General features: G+C 50.3%; 1 protein-coding gene across 1 annotated transcript in view; it reads left to right on the top strand.

Annotated features, from left to right (window-relative positions):
- The window catches only part of KANSL1L (KAT8 regulatory NSL complex subunit 1 like), a 2,604,205-nt gene that overhangs the window by 99,307 nt on the left and 2,482,390 nt on the right, over nt 1–22,508 (top strand). The window lies entirely within an intron of this gene.

The raw sequence follows: 22,508 nt of genomic DNA, 5'->3' as shown, positions 1-22,508 counted from the left end.
AAAGTCACCAATCCACAGTCATCCACAGCAAATGACACAAATGCACAATCACATACAGAAAGAGAATGACATTCAGTGAGAAGTAGCTGGGGCACCGATGCACAATCACACGCAGCGCAACACATGCACAGGGCATAAAACAAACAGAGTGACACATGGCGCGAATTTACAGTGACACAGGAGATTAAAGAAACTCACAACCACACACACAGCAGAGTGCATTTTCCGTTCCACCAGTGGGTGCATGGCTCCGCAGAAAGGGCACCGCACACCTTTCACAACACACACACATCCTTTTGTTCCTCGCTGTGAGCAGCATGTCTTCAGACAGAGACAGTGAGTCTAGCGGACAGGATGGAGGGCTTGGAATCCCTGCCCTCCCCTCATCTCCCCCCCCAGCCCCACCAGCCAGAGCCAGCCGCGAAGATGATGGGGTGCACTCTCCCACCACGCCCTGTTTAAACCCCTCTGCCCCCGTAATGAGGCCGAGCGAGCCTGCCTGTGCCCCGTGTTTACGCAGAGACGCAGCCGCTCCAGCAGCAGGGTATTCTGGCAGCCTCTCTGATCCCATTAACCACCACCCGGGCAGCCTTTATTCTTAGAGGAGTCCTTAATGGAGCCTCTCGGCTTTAATTTAGTTATGGGACATTTACAGCCGCCTTGTCACCCAAGAGGAGGGACAGTCAGGAGCTAATCCGACCTTAAAGGGGAAACACGCTTCTGGTTACAAGAAAATTACACTGAGCCGATTCGAGGAATTACTGTCTGCTGACGTAAATGTGTATTCAGACCAAGTCTTAGTCTAGAAGTTGGAAGGCTTCGCAGAAAGCTCAAAAGATGTCAGCAGATCCAGAAAGAACAGCTTGTAACCTCTCAGTTAAGCAAAAAAAGTAAGCGATCGCCATTTGTATCTAAGCCCTGTCCTTTTCAGACTGTGGGGCGTGTTTTTGACTTTTGTTGTTTACATTCCAGCCAATGGAGAAGAGGGGCAGAAGAAAGTCAAAACACGCCACCCAATCTGAAAAGGACGAGGCTTAGATCGGAATTAGAACTACACTGGGACCTCTTCTCCAATGGCTGGCAACCGTTTAGGAGGCCAGCCAATGGAGAAGAGGGGCGGGGCTTAACCTTGCTACTCCAAATCATTAAATCTCGCCAGCGAGACTGCGCATGTGCGCAGCCTACGCTAGCCGAGACCTAAAAACCTGGGTAGTATCATCATTTTGAACAGGGCTATTTTGCCCAGGGGGTTCAATGGTAGCGTCTGCCATCTGTCGAGGTCAGCACAGGCTCTCTTCACTAGCAGGGTCACGTTAAGCAACCATGCGAGGTCAGGAAGTAGGGCAACCCAAATTCCAAGGTATTGAAAAGACTGCCTCCTGATGGCTATATTAGATTGCCAGTCAAAGCAGTCTCTCGAGATGTGGAGGGGAACTAAGACAGACTCGGCAGAGTTTAAGCGCAGGCCTGAGGCCTGCCCAAATAGATGCAGTACTCAAAGGCAAGGGGGTCTGGATTGGGCCGGTTCGGACAGTAAGAGCAGGACGTCATCAGCATAGAGAGCAATTTTGTCCAAGTCTGAGCCGGGCCATTTCGATCCCATGATCCGCTCGTCAGATCGTATGAGGCAAGCCAGGAGCTCCATCGCTAAGGTGAATAGGATCGGTGAGAGAGGGCATCCCTACCTCGTGCCTCTCCTAAAAGGGAAGGGCCCCAACAACACCCCTTTGACAAGCACCCGTGCCTGCAGCCTGTTGTATAGTATCTTGACTAGCTTGCGGAATTGTTGCCCCAAACCCAATTCCACCAGCACCTCCTCCATGTACTGCCAGTCTATGGAATCAAAATATTTCTCAAAATCAATGAGAAGAAGCGCTAAGTAAGGGGTCAGCGACCTGCAGTTCGCGAGGGCCCAGTGAAGCGCCAAGGCAGTGCCTAGTGCCCCTGAAGGGCATAAATCCGCATTGGTCAGGATGGACCAGTTTGGCTAGATATGATCTTAAGTGGTTGGCTAGGACCAACGCAAATACTTTGATATCTGAGTTAATGAGAGAGGTGGGGCAATAGTCGGCACATTGTCCGGGGCCAGTGGCTATGCCCGATGCGAGTCCCCAGCAGTCCATCACGATCAGGTATACGAAGGATAAGCTCGTATCCTACCGAATACCGAAATACGACAAATGCTGCTATGTTGCCAAAGACGGAAAGCGCTTTAGGGGATGTAGAGTTTGCCAACTGGATGTAGAAGAAGCCATCCCCACTACCTTGTGTCGGCTTGCCCTGCTTAACTGCAGATCACTCCCCTGCCACGCTACAGAGATTAACTCCCTACTACTGGACCACAAGGTTGATGCCTTGTTTCTCACTGAGACTTGGCTATCTTACACCTCGGGTCCGGATGCGGTGATAGCGCTGGTGCCGGGATATCTGATCTACCATCTTGACAGAGGCACAGGGAGAGGGGGGGGTCTGGCCATTTTATACAGGGAGTCACTGAGTTGTAAGGCACGTGAGGCAGGGGTCAAGGACTGTGAGAGCTGCCAATTCTCGCTTCAATTTTCCCCTACCTACACGTTGACAGGCCTCCTAGTCTACCGGCCCCCTGGAAACATGGGTGATTTTACATTGTCACTAATGGAAACTACTACTCTGTTGGCTGCGGCCGCATCCAACTTCATCTTGCTAGGAGATCTCAATTGCCATTTCGATGAAGAAATTAACCCTAGGGCTACTAATTTGTTGAGCGAACTGAGCGCCCTGCAGATGAAACTGATAAATACTGGGGCCACTCATGTCAAAGGTCATCTTCTTGACCCCATCTTTTCGAACATGACGGGTATATCCGCTATGCCTCCCCTCGCTCTTCCTTGGTCCGACCACTCACTGATCATGGCTAACTGGGAGGTTAAGTGTGATGACACGCTCGCACTCAGGGAATTTAGAATAGATAGGGCATGGTCAAGGCTCCCGGTAGAAACTTGGAATGCCCGTCTGGAGGACACTCAGCCTGAGAAGGGCTGTGACCCGGTGACTGCAGATGCTATAGTGAGGAACTGGTTGACCAATGCACTGGACCATGTGCTTCCCCTCAAGAAGATGCTTATTAGGGACAAGAGAATGGGGTCTGCCCCTTGGTATACCCCAGAGCTCAGAACCCTGAGACAGAACTGCAAACGTGCGGAGAGATTATGGAGAAGGTGCCCGGAGATAGATAGCAGGGAAAAATATCGCATGGAACTTAGAATATACAAACGTGCTATACGTACTGCTAAGGCCTCCTTCTATGGGGAGAGATTAAATCATGCTGCGTCCTCATCCAGGGAAGCCTTCCTAGTGATGAAGGAGCTTCTTAAACCACCTGATCCTACTCCTGTCTACGATAGACCACAGGAAAAATGTCTGGAATTAGCCACCTACTTCAAAAACAAAATTGACATTATTATTAGTTCTCTCCCCTCGGTCTTGGGAACATCGCCCCCTTCTGAGGACTTCAGCATGTCGGAAAATCGACTGACGTCATTTGGTCCTGTATCTACAGGTGAAGTACTGAAGGTCCTCGGGAGCATGAAAAGTGGCTCACCTCGGGACCCAGTCCCGATGCGGTACCTAAAGCAGGCCGCCCTGGCGTTAGGAGAGCCTTTGACCGATCTGATCAATCTCTCGTTCACTCAGGGGACAGTGCCGCCTGACTGGAAAAGTGCGGTCGTCAAAGCGCTTCTGAAGAAGCCGGGCTTGGACCCGCAGAACTTGGCCAATTTTAGGCCCATCTCCTTATTACCAGGAGTTAGTAAGATTGCCGAGAGGCTGGCGAACCATCGGTTATCAAACTTTCTTGAGGAGAATGGCCGGTTGAGGGACTCCCAGACGGGATTTCGACCAGGCCATGGAACGGACACGGCTCTGCTAGCAGTGGTAGAGGAGGCCAGAAGCACTTTGGATGCAGGGGGATCAGTGGCAGTGATCCTCCTGGACCTCAGTGCGGCCTTCGATACCGTCAACCATGGGGTGCTGATACAACGTCTAGCTGAGTCGGGTGTCACAGGAGTGGCCCTGGAATGGTTGGCCTCCTTTTTGGAGGGGCGTACCTTCGAGGTTTGGGAAGGAAATGCTAAATCCCCTCCCCTCCCACTTCACTGCGGGGTGCCACAGGCTCATCCCTTAGCCCCACGTTATTTAACGTGTATATGGCACCTCTGGAGGGTGTGGTGTCTCCGTTTGGCTTTAAGACCATAAGCTATGCGGATGACACCCAGCTAGTGGTGAGTCTTACACAGCTGGAGAAACAGCCTGAGACACTCCATGCATGCTTGAGAGATGTGTTTGATTGGATGTCCAGGTCATCGCTCAAACTGAACGGATCAAAAACTGAGCTGATGATCTTGGGCCAGTCAAGTTTTGCCCTCTCGCCAAGCAGCTGGCCCAACTGCATGGGCACCCCGCCCGACCCAAAAAAGGAGATTAAGAGCCTGGGGGTCTGGCTGGAGCCGGACTTGTCCTTTAGGACACACGCCAAGAAGATCGCGGGCGTTTGTTATGGAATGCTCCGGTCGGCCCGTAAGGTTCTCCCCCTGTTACCAGAACTCTCCCGGAAGCTGTTAGTCCAAGGCTTAATCATCTCACGCCTGGACTACAGTAACGCGCTCTTTTTTGGAGCGCCAGAGTCAACGTTTAAGATCCTGCAACAAGTGCAGAACGCAGCAGCAAGGCTGCTGCGGAATGTTCCGGCCAGGCAGTCAGCCAGGCCTGCTTTAAAAGCACTCCATTGGCTCCCTGTCAAAGAGAGAGTTACCTTCAAGGCCCTGTGCATCGCCCACAAGAGCATACAGGGGAAAGGACCAGCTATTCTGAAGGACATGATTCGCCCCTATAAGCCCACAAGAGCTTTACGCTCTGACAATAAACATTTCCCTCAGACTAAGAGAATCAGGAGAGCCCGCTCAGGGGGCAGGAGTTTTTCTATCCATACAGCGCGCGCCTGGAACTCCCTACCATTCTCGCTGTGGTCCGAACCAAACCTTCTCAGATTCCGGAAACATCTGAAAACGTATCTCTTTCCAGAATAACTGTAGCTCCTCTGTTTTCTATTAGTAGCCTGTTTTTGGTTTCTATAAGAGCTGGGATGCCCCAGGGTAACCGTGCGCGGTACAAAATTCAATAATAATAATAATAATTGTGCAGAGGGAGGTTGGGATTTCGGGATCACCACAATGGTGGCGGCGTCTGTTTCTGGCCGAAATGTGCCAGTGTCAACTGCTTCAACGTATACCTCCAGGAGGTGGGGAACAAGTGTATCCCGGTAGGCAGCTTAAAATTCCTGCGAGAGCCCATCTGGGCCTGGGGTCTTGCCAGAGGCGAGGCGGGATATGGCGTCATTGATCTCCTCTTGAGTAATGGGTAGGTCCAGGTCTGCCGTTTCGGCCGCGCTTAGGCGAGGCAAAGAGATGCATTCTTGGTGGAGCAACTCCGGGAGTGAGAGGCTGGGGAGCTGCACAGTGTAAAGCGTAGAGTAGTAGGTGGCAAAACATTGGGCTATCACTATGGGCGAGTGCTGAGTATCGCCGTCTGGGGCTATAATCTCTAGAATTAAATGGTTGGCCAAGGGGTACGTGGCCAGTGGGCGAAGGATCTTCCCTGTTTTGTCCCTCCCACCCATACACTCCAGCTACAGTGGACCTCCTCAGTAGCTTGGCGGCTTCTAGGAAAGCCTGTCTGATCTTGTCCTTCAGGAGTGTAAGTTGCCTGTCTTGTGAGTCGGTTCTATGCTCCGGTGTCTGGTTCTCAAGGAGGGCAGGCCGGGCCTCCAGATGGAATATCTGGGAGTCCTGTGCGAGTCATTTGAGTTTAAGCTGATATTTGGCAAAGCCTTGAATGGTGGCCTTGCTAGCTTCCCACAGGGTGCCTGGGGAGGAGATGGAGTCCCGGTTAGTGACAAAGTACTCTTGAGTTATTTTCCCACCGATTTCTTAAAGACTATGTCTTGGAGGAACCATGTATTCAGTCTCCAGATCAGATGCAGTGTTTCTGGGGGGTCCCCCACTCCCATTGACGGGTCGAGTGATCAGATATACCCGTAGGAAGGATGGCAATGTCTCTAATTTTCCGGCAGTCAAGGGCAGGCATGAAGATGTAATCCAGTCGCACATATGTGTGGTGCGCGGCTGAGGTGTGTGTGTGTATTGTTTGATCTGGGGGTACCGGACCCTCCAGGCATCGCAGACCCCTAGGATGTTCGCCCAATCCGTCAAGAGTTTAGCGTGAGTGGTTCTTGCGGCAAACAGGGTGTTTGCAGTGTCGAGGACTGGGTGCATAACTGCGTTAAAGTTGCCACAGAGTATCGTCATCCCGGAGGGTAAAGTGGTAATGTGATCTGCAGAACGTTTGAGGGTGGGAGCAAGCAGTGATGGTGGGGAGTATATGGACATTAGATTAAGGGTAATGTCTCCTATGGTGCCTTCTAAGGCTTTGAAGCAACCCAGGGGATCACGAGAGGCTTTGGTCAATACAAATGGAAGAGTGTGCGCAGCATGAGGATTACTACGCCTGTTGACCCTCGGTTGAATCCCGAGTGCCAGACTCAGTCATAGCCGTACCATGCTAGGAAGGGGCAGGTAATTCCTACAAGGTAGGTTTCTTGAAGTAGCAGTATGTCGGCCACCTGGCGCTGTGCGTAGCGCAGGACCGCTGCCCTTTTGACTCTGTCCAGCAGCCCATTGACATTCCATGATGTTATACTATTACAAGTGCCTGCCATGGTGGGTAAAGGTATGAAAGAGGGACCGTAGAGTGGGTCCCAAGTGCAGGTGTGGTGTCCTGCTTGCATGAGTTTATAGGTGCGCCGCTGCGACCTAAGCTGTGCTTGTGAGTGCCACATTGCTGAAGAGAAGTGCTGGTGTGGCAAACAAGGTGTGTTAACAAAAAACCCTGAAAACAGTCCCCCCCTCCCTTCCCTACCCCCTCCCTCCCTATACTTCAGGAACTGAAGCATCTGTCGACCCTAACAGACAAGAGAAAGTAGAAACCAAACTGAAACTCTTGGGTGTGGAGATTCGTGGAGGACCCCTCCTCATATAAGGATGTTCTAATTGATGCCATCATGAGAATTAGGGTTGCTGTGAGCATTGTTATCAAGATAAGCCAACCATGCGTTACATGTCAGGCAGTCTGCCGCCGAACCAGGTTAGCACTCAAGGAGAGTTGGGTTCCGAGAAAGGTCTGTGTCCGCCAGTTCCAATGGGAAGGTCGGGGTGGAGGGTCCCCTGGATCCAAGTGGCTCGTGGAGCCAGCCCTTCGCGAGATGTGGGAGTTGCTCGAGGGTTCTCAGGTTTGTGGATGCAGCCTGGGACCCGAGGGTGATTCTGATCTGGCTTGTCATGCTCCTCATCCCCTGCATGAGCGATTGCGTTTCTTGTGTGGCTTGGGTGACCCCCCCTTGAGCATCCCTGGTACGGGTCTTGGGGGAGCGATTCAGGGTGTATACTCTCAGAGGGTGCTCCTCTGCTAGCCATGTCCAGGCCTCCTCAGGGGAGTCAAAGAAAACGATTTTGTTCTGGAACACCACCCGGAGGCGGGCCGGGAACTGAAGCCTGTATTGGAGGTCTAGGGCATAGAGCTTCTGCTTAACCTCCACAAACGAGCGTCTTTGACTCTGAACCTCTTGTGTGTAGTCGGGGAAGATCATTTCTGTAGTAGGGGATCTCTGTATATAGTCATAATCTAGTGAATAGTCCCGCCCATGTGCGTGGACCCCGGAGCAATCAAAAATAATCTCTTAAAGTGTCGAAAAAATGCAGAACTGCACAGATACCTAGGAGAGAATTAAAGACAGATAATGCAGCCTAAAAAAACAGGCTACATTGTCCAGTACTTCAACTACAAATTCCACCAAAAATCCACAAACAGCAAAGCCTGTCCAGATTTCCCTTGCCTCAGCAGCAAAAACCCCTCTGGAATGCCATCATGTGGCTCAGAACAGGATACTGTGCCTTTAAGAGAACTTTCCAGAACTTCACAGTATCCCAGAATGCACTGCAGGTCCCTTTTACTTTAAGTTCTTTTTTCCGGCTCCTGCAAGCAGGACCCTGGAGCATTGAGTTCTCCCTTTTCAAGGGTTTATTGGTGATTTTTCACTTTTGTTTCAAGTTGAGTGCTTTCTAAAGTACTTTAGTGCTTTTCTTCTTGGTTTTTGCACCCTTTTGATGTCAAATATGCCTGCATTATTTGACAAATGTTCGGAGTGCTCCAGGAAGAAGGCGAAATCAGATCTCCATGAGGTGTGTATCCTCTGCCTTCCCTCTTCCCATGTCCCAGAGGAGTGTGTGATTTGTCAGGGCTTCTCTGGCAGGACCCTGAAGGACAGAAAGAAGATGAGGCTTCAGGGCCTTGAGGAAAGAAGGCTGAAGGCGCAAGGCGGGTCTGGAGGGGCTTCCTCTGCCTGTGCTGAGGCCTCTGGGCGGCTCCCCAGGGGCAGGAAGACCATCAAGTGGCCCCATTCTCCATCTGGGTCGATTGCACCGACTAGGGCGTCGAGAGGGATGACTACAGTCTGTTCCCCGTCGTCTGGGGCGAAGCGACGTCGACGCTCGACGTCGAAGGAATTGAACACACCGCCGTCGAAGTCTTCTGTGACTATTTCGTCGTCGTCCTCGTCGAAGTCATCGTCGAGTGATCGAAGTCGAAAGGCCCGGCGTCGGTGCTCGCCGTCGAGGAGACACCGCCGTTCGCCGTCGCCGAAAAGGAGAAGATCGTCGTTGAGGGGATCCTCGTCGTCGAGGAGTAGATTGCTGTTGAGGCGCAGATCGCCGTCGAGGCGGAGAAGGTCGCCGTCGAGGCGCAGAAGGTCGCCGTCGGGGTGCAGAAGGTCGCCGTCGAGGTGCAGGAGGTCGCCGTCGAGGCGCAAGAGGTCTTCGTCCAAGCGGATGAGGTCGTCGTCGAGGCGAAGGCACTCGCCGTCGAGGGAGAGACGTTCGACGCCGAGGAAAAGGCGCTCAACGTCGAGGGACCGATGCTCGCCGTCTGGTCGCCGTTCTTCGACGCCGAAGAGACATGGAAGGAGGTCTGATGCCATGGGAGGTTCGCCAGCGTCCCAGGCTGGAAAGGAAGGCGGATCACCAGGCTCGGTGTACTCCGCGGTGTATACCCCATCACAGAGGCCGGTTACACCCCCGCCTCCATTGCCAAGGGGTCTCCCTCCGAGGGCCCCTACTCCTCCTCCTTTACCACCACTTCCACAACCTGTACCTCGACCTCCGTTGCTAGACAAACCGCCTCCGGTCCCCCCGAGGTCGGTCTCACTGCCCAGACTTCGACCCCTCCCAAGGGAACCCCTAAGCCGAAGGCCCCGGCCAAACCAAAGTCGCCCGCTCCGGTGGAACCGGCGGATCGACCGAGGCCAAGGAAGTCGCGATCACGCTCCGGACGGAGAGGAAGATCGAGGAGTCGCCGTAGATCCTCCACCAGATCAAGACGTCTCCATAGGAGGCGGGGATCTAGGTCCCGCACAGACTCCTACAGGACCCAGTCCTATTCACCGACCTTGTCGGACTCCCCAGGGACAAGGGTGTCTCCGGTGGACGACATCAGCACGTTCCAGGAGGTCCTCCTGAGGGGTGCTGCAAAATTGGGAATCACGGTGATGGCTCCAACACCCACGACGTCCGTGATATTCAGAACGCTTCACAAGAAGCATTTGTCTAGCCCTCTACTGCCACTAGTGCCTGGTATGGTAGAGCCTGCGGAGGAGCTGTTCCTCACGCCAGCGGTGGTGAAGGCCGCTCCCTCCCGACTTCTGAAGAAGTACAGGGCCCCGGATTCGGATACGGCCTTTCTGCGGATAGAACCGGTGCCTGACTCTGTTATAGTGACGGCGGCCAGGAAGTTACATTCTACCTCCCCGTCCTCCACCGTGCCTCCCGATAAGGAAAGCCGATGGATCGACTCGGCTGGAAGGAAGGCTTGTGGGACTGCATCCACGGCCATGAAGGCGTGCAGCGATACGGCGTTGCTAGGGCGGTAAACCTGTGCCCTGTGGGACTCCCTGTAAGAGTTCACGGAGCTTCTGCCACGAGACAAGAGGGAGGACTTCCAAGAGATCCTCAAAGAGGGGATGCTGGTGTCAAACCAGGTCATCAGCGCAGCTGCGGATGTCTCTCTTTTGGCTGCCCATGGGTACTGTCATGGGATCAACCAGCGGCGCAATGCTTGGCTCAGGCTTACATCACTCAAGCCAGAGGCCCAGCAGCGGGTGGCCAATCTGCCCTTTTTCGGGGAAACATTGTTTGGAAAACATGCCGATGATGAGATAGCCCGCATGAAGGCGGAGGCAGAGACCCTGACGGCTGTGGCCTTGGAGAAGCCCAAAGAAAAGAAGTCCTACCACCCGTTCCAGAGACGGTTCGGTGCACAGGGAAGAGGACGAGGGCAGTCTTTGGGACAGCAGCAGCAACAACAGCAGCAGTTCCGGAGACCCTTCCAGAAGCGCCAGAAGGGTAGAGGGGGACAGCAGGCCTCTACAGCAAACAAGGACCTGGCCGGGTCGCGACCCTGAGCTGTTACTTCCCCTTCATCCGATACCCGCTCTGGTGGGGGAAGTGTTCAATTTTTTCTGGCAGAGTGGAGAAAAAATTACTCAGGACAAGTGTGGGGTGAATATTGTTTGCAATGGATACAGTCTTCGGTTCACCAGCCCGCCTCCATCAATTCCTCCGGGCAGCTCGCAGTATCAACTGCGCGAGCTCCAGGCGGAGGCCGATATCGTGTTAAGGAAAAGGGCGATAGAAGACGTACCTCTGTCTCAAAGAGGAAGAGGTATGTACTCCCGGTTCTTCCTGGTTCGCAAGAAGGACAAGAACGAGTTCAGGCCCATTCTGGACTTGCGACAGGCAAACAAGTGGATTCGCAGAGAAAAGTTTTGCATGCTGTCGTTGCATCAGATTTATCCTCAGTTGCAACAGGGAGACTGGCTATGTGCAATAGACCTACAGGATGCGTACTTCCATGTGCCCATTGCACACAAATACAGGATGTTCCTGCGATTTCAAATCGGCACCAATCATTATCAGTCCACAATACTGCCATTCGGGCTGAAGTCTGCGCCCAGAACATTCTCGAAGTGCATGGCAGTGGTAGCAGCACACCTAAGGAAGAACAAGGTGTTTGTCTACCCGTACCTGGACGATTAGTCGATCAAGGCCTCCTCCTTCTCGGAAGGTCAGGCACACTTCCAGAAGACGTGCGTTCTCTTGAACAAGCTGGGGTTGCACATCAACATGTCCAAGTCTGTCCTGACGCCGGTCCAGTGCATTCAATACGTGGGAGCCACCATCAATACGCTGTCAGCAAGAGTCTTTCTCTTTCGGAAGAGCGACGATTATCACTCTTTCGGAAGGCTCATGCTCTTATGACCACTCCATCTACAACAGTGAGGACGGTGTCTTCTCTACTGGGATCGATGGCATCTTGTATCTTCCTAACGCCACACGCACGGCTGCACATGAGACCGCTGCAAGAGTGCTTGGAGGATCAGTGGGATCAGAGGAAAGGGTCTTGGGACGATAAGATACGACTGTCTCTGCATGCTCTTCAGTCTCTGAAGTGGTGGTGTTCAGCGGAGAATCTCCTCAGAGGGGTTCCCTTCCCCAAGGACATTCCCACTCAGACTATCGTGACGGATGCTTCTCTCCAGGGCTGGGGAGCGCATTCCGGAGACTTACAGATTCAAGGAACGTGGTCACCGATGGAGTCCACGTATCATATCAACTTCCTGGAACTCCAGAGCTGTTCACTGAAGGCCTTTCATCCGTCCTTTCAGACCAATTCTCTGCTTGTACAGACGGACAATACGACCATGATGTATTACCTCAACAAGCAGGGGGGCTCAAGATCACGCACTCTGTCGCAGGAGGCGCAGGCGATCTGGCACTGGCTTCTGGCCAGAGGACTGACGATAACGGCTACCCATCTGCCAGGTGTACAGAATGTTCAGGCGGACGCACTGAGCAGACTGATTCAGGAAAACCACGAATGGGTCATAAACAACGAAGTACTAGGAGAAGTCTTCGGAAGGTGGGAGACTCCAGATGTAGATCTGTTCGCCACCGCCGAAAACAGCAAATGCCGAGACTTCGCCTCCAGGTACTACCAGCAGGGGACGCTGGGGAATGCGCTATGGATCAACTGGTCGAACAGCTTTCTGTACACTTTTCCACCCATTCCCCTGATTCCGGCAGTGCTCATCAAGCTGTCCCAGTCCAGAGCGCGGATAATCCTGATTGCCCCGGAATGGCCCAGGCAGTGGTGGTTCACGGACCTGCTTCACCGGTCTCTTCTTCCGCACATACGGCTGCCGTGCTGGCCGGACCTTCTCACGAAGTTCGGGGGGCAGATGTTGCACCCCAACCTCTCATCTTTGAGTTTGGCGGCATGGCTCCTGAGATAGTGCAAAATGGCCGTTTGAATCTACCAGAAGATTGCATGGACGTACTGAAGGAGGCTAAGAGATCTTCCACTCGGACTTCCTATGCTTACAAGTTGAAGAGGTTCTGTATCTGGTGCAAGTCCAAGAACTATGACCCGACGACGTGCAAGGAAGACGTCAACCTTCCTTTCCTTCTACATTTGGCGCAGTCTGGCCTTAATGTTTATTCCATTAAGGTTCATCTTGCTGCATTGACTGCCTACAGGAAATGCCCTTCACAGACTTCCTTCTTCCAGATCCCTGTGATCAAAGATTTTTTGGAAGGCTTGAAGAAAGTGTTCCCTCCTGTCCGGCTTCCTTCGCCTTCATGGGAATTGAATGTGGTGCTGTCCAGATTGATGAAGGAGCCTTTTGAACCTATTCATAAGGCTTCGTTGCAGCACCTGTCCTGGAAGGCGGCGTTCCTCGTGGCCATTACATCGGCCCGCAGGGTGAGTGAAATTCAGGCGTTGTGTTGCCAAGAACCTTATACTGTATTTCATGCTGCTAATGTTTTTATGCGTACTCACCCTAAATTTCTTCTCAAAGTTATTTCTGATTTTCATGTCAACCAGACCATAACTTTGCCTACGTTTTTTCAGAATCCTTCATCTCCAGCGGAGAGATCTTCACATTCCCTGGATGTTATGAGGGTGTTGAAATTTTATCTGGATAAGACCAAAGATATTCGTAGGTCAGACCAATTGTTTATCAATTATGGATCAGTCAGGACCGGTCTTGCTACCTCAAAACAGTCCATCTCTAGGTGGATTGTGTCCTGCATACAACTGTGTTACCAAAAGGCTAATAAGACCTTAGGGGTAACCTAAGGCTCATTCCACCAGGGGCAAAGCTGCCACGACGGCTTTGCTCCGTTATGTTCCAATTGCAGAAATCTGCAAGGCGGCCACTTGGAAGTTGGTCCATACCTTTGCTAAGCATTACTGCCTGGACACTGATGCCAGGGCAGACGCTCAGGTTGGGCAGGATTCTCTGCGAAATCTGTTCGCACAATAGTGGTGTTATTTCTCGTTTCTCCACCGCCGCTTTGGTGTGGGGATGGGCTTGCCATTCTATTCACTAGATTATGACTATACACAGAGATCGACTGCGATTCTTCAGAACCTAATTAAACAACTACTATCTACAAAACATGACCTATAATAGTATCAGTTTAAATACAGCACATAAGTTGTACTACCTGTTTGACACTGCTCTTGCCTAAAGGGGAGACGAAGGAGATCATTACCATAGGTAAGAAACAACAAGTGACCCTGTAGTGACCGTGAGCACACCGTGATGATGTGATAATGTGACAGAATAGTGAAATATGTGACTAGTACGTGGTTAAAATAACAGGTTAAGAACAACTGATTACAGCAGCATTCAATTGGAAAAAAATTGCAAATCCCTGGGTTTGGGTGTACTGTTACTCACCTAAAGGTTAGAGTATTAGGGTGTCAACAGTACCCGGTAGGTCTGACATCAGGGGAGAAACCATAATGGTTGAGGCTATGGAGGGAGGGATAAGAATACTTGATGTAAAAATAAACTTGATATAGAGTGGACACATGTGTCGCCCGCTGCCTGAAATGTCGAGTGCCCCAATCTCAATGCAAGATAATGTGTACATAAGTATCGCTTAAAGGGTTTCTTCGGCCTCTGTAAACCTTTAAGTAATGTTAGCCTTAGCGGTTAGGGGCGAGACCTCGCGGTAGGATGTATGGCGGTACAACGCGTACCGTCACAACGCATCCCTTTACCACGCATCCCTTACAAGTTGGGGGTGCGGATTTCGAATAGTATAATTTACTATTCTAACACCAGTCCCCTTACAACGCAAGTCGTTACCACGACTTGCGTTGGGGGTGCGGATTTCGAATAGTATAATTTACTATTCTAACACCAGTCCCCGTGGACCCTAGGGAAGGTGTTGGGATAGTAAATTTACTATTTTTAATCCTATAGCGCCCTCCAGCGCAAGTCGTGGTAACGACTTGCGTTGTAAGGGATGCGTGCTAAAGGTACCGCGTTGTAAAAACTTCATGGTAAACGATGTTTACCCTCGCGGTAATTGGGTCAGCGGTCAGGGGCGGGACCTAGCATTGTTTAGGTACCAAACTGCAGTAAAAAGGAAGATTATAGGTACATGTAAGCCCAAAAGTATGGCGCAGCACAGTCAAGGGCGCGCACATTCTCTGCACTCAAGCTTATGTGTCTGTAGATTACTGCTGGTCAGGCGGTGTGCACCAAAAGCGCTCAGTAAAGAGTGAGCTGACTGCTAATTAAAACCCACCTCGCAGTCGATTGTGGCCCATGGTGAGCAGAATCGGTAGATGGGAAGCAGTCACGGTATATAGTAAAACATGTGCCGCATGGTCAGAAAGCCTGTAATGCAATAGAAAGAAGCTGGAGGATTTCTTGAAGTGTTAACATCGTGAAGGATAATTTCTGAGGTATTTGTTGAGGGCACGCAGGTCAAGGATAGGGCGCCATTCTCCTGACTTCTTGCGTACGAGGAAGAACCTCGAATAGAACCTTTTTCCACTTTTCAATTGAGGAACTTTCTTGATTGCTACTTTCCGAATCATTACATTGATCTGGGCGAACAGCTCTTTGAGGTGGGCAGGTGGTGGACCCTTTGGAGGAGAATTTTGAGGGGTTTTGACGAATTTTAAAGTGTGGCCCCTGGCCACTACATCCAGGACCCACCTGTCCGTAGTAATCTGGGACCAATTCAAGAAGAAGTGGGATCTTCTTCCTCCAAATTTTGACCGTGGGGTGGGCAGAGGTGGTGGCAGGTGGTATGCATCATTGCTTTCTAGAGGTATCTCGTCCTCTGTAAGAAGGCTTCTTTTTTCCCTGCGAGTAGTTGTTACCTCGCTGCCCATATGTTTGTTGTTTATATGGTTGGTATCGCTGGTTACCTTGTGAAGACTGGTACGAGAGCTGTTGAGAGTAGCCCCTCTATTGGAATAGGACCCACGACCTTTGGCACCACGAAAGGACGATTTACGAAACTGTAAGTTCCCCAGCGACCTCGCAGTTTCTGTATCCTTCTTTATGGCCTGCAGGGCCTCATCAATATGCTGGCCTTCATAAGGCATAGTGATGATCTTAGCCTGGACCTCCTGGCGGAATGATGCTGACTTTAACCCAACCTTGCCTTCTCAACAGTGCTGCACCTGCGAACTGCCGGAAGCCTGTAGATGCCACATCCACTGCTGCGTCAATGATCTCTGCAGAAGTACACTCTCCTTCAAGAAATATTTTTCTAGCTTCTGATCTTTCTGGCTCTGGAAGCTTTTCAATATATGGTGATATATCCGACCACCTTTGTCTGTTATATCTCCCCAATATTGCTAGGGAGTTTGCAGCACGGACAGTAGTTGCAGCTATCGGTGACACTTTCTTGCCAATGGAGTCCAAGTGTCTGCCATCCCTGTCAGGTGGAGCGGTGCTTGTGAAGATGGGTTTCTGGCCCGTCTCTGAGCTGCTTGGGTGACAACTGACTCCGTCTTTGATTGCCCTATAAGGCATGCAGGTGATGTGAGGAGCGAGCGCCTTATACTTTTTGTCCACACGAGGCAAGACTGCCGCTAACGAATTTGGAGTTGACATGATTTTAAGTCCCTCCTTCCAGATGAAGTCTATTATCGGAATCGTCTGTGAGGCTGATCCTTAAAGTTATATAATAAACAGTCATCCTGTGTAGTTTCCATAGAAATTAGGAACCTCTTTGTTGCTCTTTCCATTACGAGATGAAAACCTCTAATGTCTACAGGCAGAGAAACCGCGGTATGAGGAGCAGTAGGTGATGGGGTTTGCGTATGGTAATCATCCCGCTCTGACAATACAGAGTTATCATCCACCTCATCTTCTTCTCTGTCGTCATCTGAGGTTACAGCCTCCTGAGTTTGGTGGGATCGACTTGGGGTTCTCCACGTTGATGCAGGTGCTCGAGGCATGGGTGTTGAAGGCAGCGACTCTGCCGATTCTGATGGAGTGAATCGGCGATAGTAGTCGGTCACCATTTAGTGTAAGTTGTTGAGGAGATCTAACGGCATCTGTGCTGTTGGCACCGCGTCCGGAGCCTGATCCGTAGGCTCAAGAAACTGGTCTTCCTTTTGATCCTCGTCTTGCAATTTTATAAGCAGCTCAGAAGGACTTCTGGCTGCACGGAACCATCAACGAAGTTTACCGCCTACGTAGTTTACCGTCGACGAGGCCAACCGACGACGAGGCCAACCATCGACGAGGCCAACCGTCGACTAGGACAACCGTCGACGAGGACAGCCGTCGATGAGGCCAACCGTCGATGAGGCCAACTGTCGACGAGGCCAACCCGTCGATGAGGCCAGCCGTCGATGGGCCAACCGTCGACGAGGCTTACCGTCGACCAGGCTTACCGTCGAACAGGCTTTCCGTCGACCAGGCTTACCATCGACGAGCCAGCAGTCGACGAGAGGGCACTGTCCTCACTGTCGTCGACGGAGCCACCGTCGACGACGAGACTCACCGCTTAACAGTCTTTATGTGATCAAGGCCGGTTTTCCTGGCTGAAACGCGTCATGACATTGAAAGAGAGTGAAAAGTAAAAAGACTAATCGCACAAGCAACGAGGAGTTTGTTCATTCCTTTTTGCCGTATTGCTGTATGGAGGTTAAGGATTGATCATTGGTGCAAAATATTCAATATATATATATGCAAGCTCCTTCTTCCCCACTCCAATATTCCAAGGAAGAGCACTCACGGGTGTGATATTAGAGTCTGTTTATTGAGAGCAAAACAGAGGTGTTTGTTTTGCTCTCAATAAACAGACTCTAATGTCACACCCATGAGTACTCTTCCTTGGAATATTGGAGTGGGGAAGAAGGAGCTTGCATACTTTCGCAGTACACCACCGCAATCAAAGCACCCATCCGCGAGTGCACCAGGAATGGTGTGTTGGAGCGGAGATATATATATACACACACACACACACACACATATATATATATATATATATATATATATATATATATGTGTATTCACTGAAAAAACAATAGGTTTCAGGCACGTTATAGTTAGGAATTAGCATTTAAAAAACCTTAGAAATTCTCTAAAAAAAACATAGGTTTCAGGGATGTTATAGTTAGTTGAACATTTGACTCGTATAAAACCAGAGAAATTCACCTATTATAGCTAGTTGAGCTAACTATAACTCGTACGCCTGCAATGCACTGATGATGATGTCACATATTACATCACTCATGACATGGTCAGTGACATCACTGATGACATCACTGATGACCCTTACTGTGGTCAATAATATCCGCTCGAAGGTCGATAAGGGCCATACCACCCTCCTGGTCCTACTCGACCTTACGGCAGCCTTCGACACCCTGTCTCCCTCGGTCATGGTTGCGAGGCTCAGGGAGATAGGAGTTGGAGGCCCATCTCTTAGTCTCTTGACTTCCTTTCTCCATCAAAGGGAACAAAGAGTTAAGCTGGGTGACTTTCTGTCCCCTCCAAACCAGTGCAATGTGGGGTCCCCCAGGGATCCTCCTTAAGTCCCACCCTCTTTAATATCTACGTGGCCCCACTTGCCAGGATAGTGAGATCTTACGGGTTTGAGGTGTTGTCGTATGCCGACGACACTCAAATCATGGTCTCCCTTACACAGTCTGTGAATGACTCTGCCCTGAATTTTAGAACTTGCATGGAGGCAGTATCCCAATGGATGATCTAGAACTTTTTAAAACTTAACGGAGAGAAGACGGAGGTCTTGATCTTCGGGGGTTGTCAAGACATTGGTCAAAAGACTGGTGGCCGGACTCCCTTGGGGATTGTCCCCTTGCCTCCCACTCTGCTAGGAACCTGGGGTTCCTGATTGATACCTCTCTTGCCCTTGACCGTCAGGTCAGCAGGACCGTGTCCACCTGTTGTGGTATTATTAGGATCCTCAGAAAGATTGCACCTTATCTTTCTCCTGTGCCCGGAAGCAGGCCACAGTGGCTCTCGTCTCCTCGATATTGGATTATTGCAACGCTCTGTATGTGGGCATGAACAAGAGCCTTGTTTATCGCCTATAGATGGTGCAGAACGCTGCGGCCAGGATGGTCCTCAATCTCCCTAGGCGTTCATCTGTATCTTTGGCCAGGAAAGGCTGCCCGTCCAGTCTAGGATTTCTTTCAAACTTCTTTGCCTTGCCCATGGGGCTATTTATGGCTCTGGATCAGAGGGCATTAGGTCCCTCCTTCATTCCTACTCCACCAGTAGAGCCCTCCGGTCATCTTCCAAAAATCTCCTCTTAGTCCTTAGATTTGCAAAAGCAAGATGTGGAGGTAAAGCTTTTTCCACCTTGGTACCTAAGATCTGGAATTCCCTCCCACCTGAGCTGGTAGGTCAATCCTCTCTGGCGCGTTTTCGCATAGAATTGAAAACCTGGTTCTTTCGAGAGGCCTACACTAGACTTGGATTCGGTGATTTGAGATTTTCTGTCCTGTTTGGCGCCTTGATGCCCTTGGGCTAAGTTGCGCGGTATAAGTCTCCCCTCACTCACTCACTCACTCACTCACTCATCTCAAATGACATCACTGATGACATCATCCACGTGACAATGTGATGCACATACAGATGCTCTAATATAAACTTTGATACACCCATTCTCAAATGCGGACTACTATTTTTGAAACCGTACACAGAAGAATGTCATATACTTCATAGCACTCACTATTTCCTAGGTCTGCACACCCATCCGGTCACTTATACATGTCGTTAGCTCAACTAACTATAACAGGCACATTTTTCTGGTTTTATATAAGTCAAATGTTCAACTAACTATAATGTCCCTGAAACTTATGTTTTTTTTAGTGAATTTCTAAGGTTTTTTAAATGTTAACTTCATATTTTAATGTTTCTAAAACCTATATTTTTTCAAATAGTTCTTTTACTATTTTGGAACTCTATTATACTTCTTTTGTTTTAACTTCAAAAATGATGTAATGTTTTATATCTTCCCCCAAAAATATGTATTTTTGGGGGGAGGCGGGGGGGAGAAAACTGCACTCCCATACCGGTAGAGTACCAAGCTCCATCACCACACGAATCTTATCTGCCATATTGCTAACCTCCTAAATGATGCACATTTCATATCCGACGACTTTGTGTCACATCATATACGCATGAAGTCATCCCAGGTGCTACTTTGGTATCCGACGGGTATGCAGTACCAAGCCACGCGTTATGTCATGTATGTATAAGGCCACGGACAGACTGCACATCCTAGATCACATGTGACAAACAGTAAACAGCAATGTGTCTGTTGCTGTATGCTCTGTTGTCAGGCTTTACCAATATAGTAGTGTATTATATGTGAGACTTTCAGATTCATGTTTGACATGCATTGCTTGACTGTAAAGAGTGTTATCAGTGTGTATGACATAGCCTCACGGTTGATCCTCCCTCCATCCGAGCACATTCACATGTGTACGCTTCACGAAAGCAACACTTTCAATAATCCTGCACACCACTGACATGCGTGTCTGTGCATATCCGCAACCTTGACAACACCATGTAATGTTCACCATTCAATCTTTTCAAACACCATCTCATTACCGATAGAGTCCGCCCTCCTGACACATGCTACACTAATCTAAATTGCACACTCTGCGAGGACAAAATTTAAAAAAAACACACATGAGTAGACTTCCTGGCCGGACAGGAACTGAACAACGCCCAGGTCTCCAGAATAATTATTCACACCTCTACGCTGGCCTTGCATATGCAAGCCCAACCCACTTTGTGTACGTATAAATAGGATAACGACTACCCCACATGTCCCAGTTCTTCCACACTGCCTTTAGGTGATATGGCCGCATTCACCTCGTATATCACAATTGCATCTGAATCCGTCCATCACCACCCCATTTTGTACTGCTTTTGGCCGCCATAAGTGTGGCAGGGTATGCTCAGAACTGAGTCCCTTGCTCACTTTGCCACTGGAAACAAGCAAGCCGGGCTGAAGACGGCTGGAATGCCAGAAACCAGTCCTCGGAAGCTTGTTTCTGGTCCAGGGAAGACATGGCTTGGCAGTTCGAGCTGAACTGTTCCCATGAGGCACAGGGTCAGACTGATTTGCATATAGCCATGTCTGAACTGGGGTGGCAGAGTGGGCTAAAGAACGGTGATAGATTAAACCCAGATCTTTTGACTGGGTGTGAGTGTTTGATTGATTCAGATGCTCCGTCCATCACCACCCCCTTTTGTACCGCTTTTGGCCGCCATAGGTGTGGCAGGGTATGCTCAGACGTGAGTCCCTTGCTCACTTTGCCACTGGATTCAAGCAAGCCGGGCTAAAGACGGCTGGAATGCCGGAAACCGGTCCTCGGAAGCTTGTTTCCAGTCCAGGGAAGACATGGCTTGGCAGTTCGGGATGGACTGTTCCCATGAGGCACAGGGTCAGACTGATTTGCATATAGCCATGTCTGAACTGGGATGGCGGAGTGGGCTAAAGAACGGTGATGGATTAAACCCAGATCTTTTGACTGGGTGTGAGTGTTTGATTGATTCCGATGCTCCGTCCATCACCACGCCCTTTTGTACCGCAACGATGTAGTGAGGGCAGGGATCCAAGAGGGATCCGGAGGGGATGCGCTTCATTATCTTGAGGGTCTTGTTAGTGGTGAGGGAGGACCAGTTGAGCAGGGTCTGCTTGGGTCTTGGGCAATTGAATACGGGGGTTGTGTGGGGTTGGTAGGTCTCAGTTTGTGAAGCTGTCGTAGATAGCCTTGATCTTGTGGTGGAAGAAGTTAGCGAGGGTGCCGCAGAGCTCTTGAGCGGGGGGGGGGGGTCTGCTGTCTCCATGCTGGGTTGGTGAATTCTTTGACCACGGTGAAGAGTTGTTTGCTGCTATGTGCATTGGCGTTGATGCATTCTTGTATAGCAGTTTTCTTAGTTATTTTGATGACGTGGTGGTGTTTGGTGGCTGTATGGTCTGCTGGGGCTTTGCTGCTTTTCCATGTTTTCTTGAGTCATCTGCAGGGGTGCTTGGAGTATTGGAGTGCTGGAGAGAATCAGCTGGATTTCTTGGAGGTTTGCTTACCTGAGGGTTTCCTTGGGGTCGGACAGTGTGATGATGCAGTTGGATATCCATAGGTGGAGGTTGCGTGCTGAGGATTTGGTGTCCGTGAATGTCTGTGGTGGGGTTTTGCTGAGGGCGGTGGTCTTCAGTGACCTTGTTCCAGCTTCTGTGTCGGTAGTGGTGGTTGTGCTGCTGTATGGTGGGCTTGATGAAGGAAAAATGAATGCAACGGTGGTCGGTTCTCTGTAGTTTGGGGTGTGACTAAAGGAGATGTTTTTTGCAGAGAAGATAGGGTCGAGCGTGTGTCCTGCTGAATGGGCGACCAGTCGCCTGAGTCCAATGATGGCGAGGATCTCCAGTAGGGATGATGTGTTGTGATTGTTGAGGTTGTCCAGGGGGAAATTGAGGGCCCATAGGAGGATGTAGCCAGTGGAGGCAAGGGCATGATTTGCAATGAAGTAGACTAGGGTTTCACTGAAAGGTGGAACGGGGTCTGAGAGGCCTGTAGATGAGGGAGGTATACGGGTTGGTCTGGATCTGGAAGTGCTCCCGGATGGTTGAGTTGTCATGTGAGCTGGTTGTGATGCAGAGTGTTTTTCTGTGCAGGAATGGGGAATTCCCAACGCCCAGGACATATTGTTTGGGGTCAAGAGCAGCAAGTTTTCATGTGTAATTTGGCCTTGGGACAAGTAGGCCCAAACCGCTGATGCACAAACCCTTTGACTGCCAGTTTGCAGTACCACATTGTGGATCAAGGAAGGGAACTGTCTGCAGTAAGTAAATTTTTTTGCCCAAATGTTAATGCTGTTCAAATTTGTATTTGTGGTTCATTAATTGAAAGCCTTTATTATTAGGGTAAGCGCTCTAAGTAAATGTTGTAAGCTCTGATTGCACTACTGACAGTGTACACATGTGTACACGTTTTCAAAGTCTAGCAATTTGAGACTCAAACCGCAATATGCAAGGAGGCCCCCAAATGCTCCTAGAATGCTC

This window comes from Lissotriton vulgaris, chromosome 2_1 (assembly GCF_964263255.1).
Source record: "Lissotriton vulgaris chromosome 2_1, aLisVul1.2, whole genome shotgun sequence".
In the NCBI taxonomy this organism is placed as follows: Eukaryota; Metazoa; Chordata; class Amphibia; order Caudata; family Salamandridae; genus Lissotriton; species Lissotriton vulgaris.
This window is presented reverse-complemented; position numbering and strand designations above follow the sequence as displayed.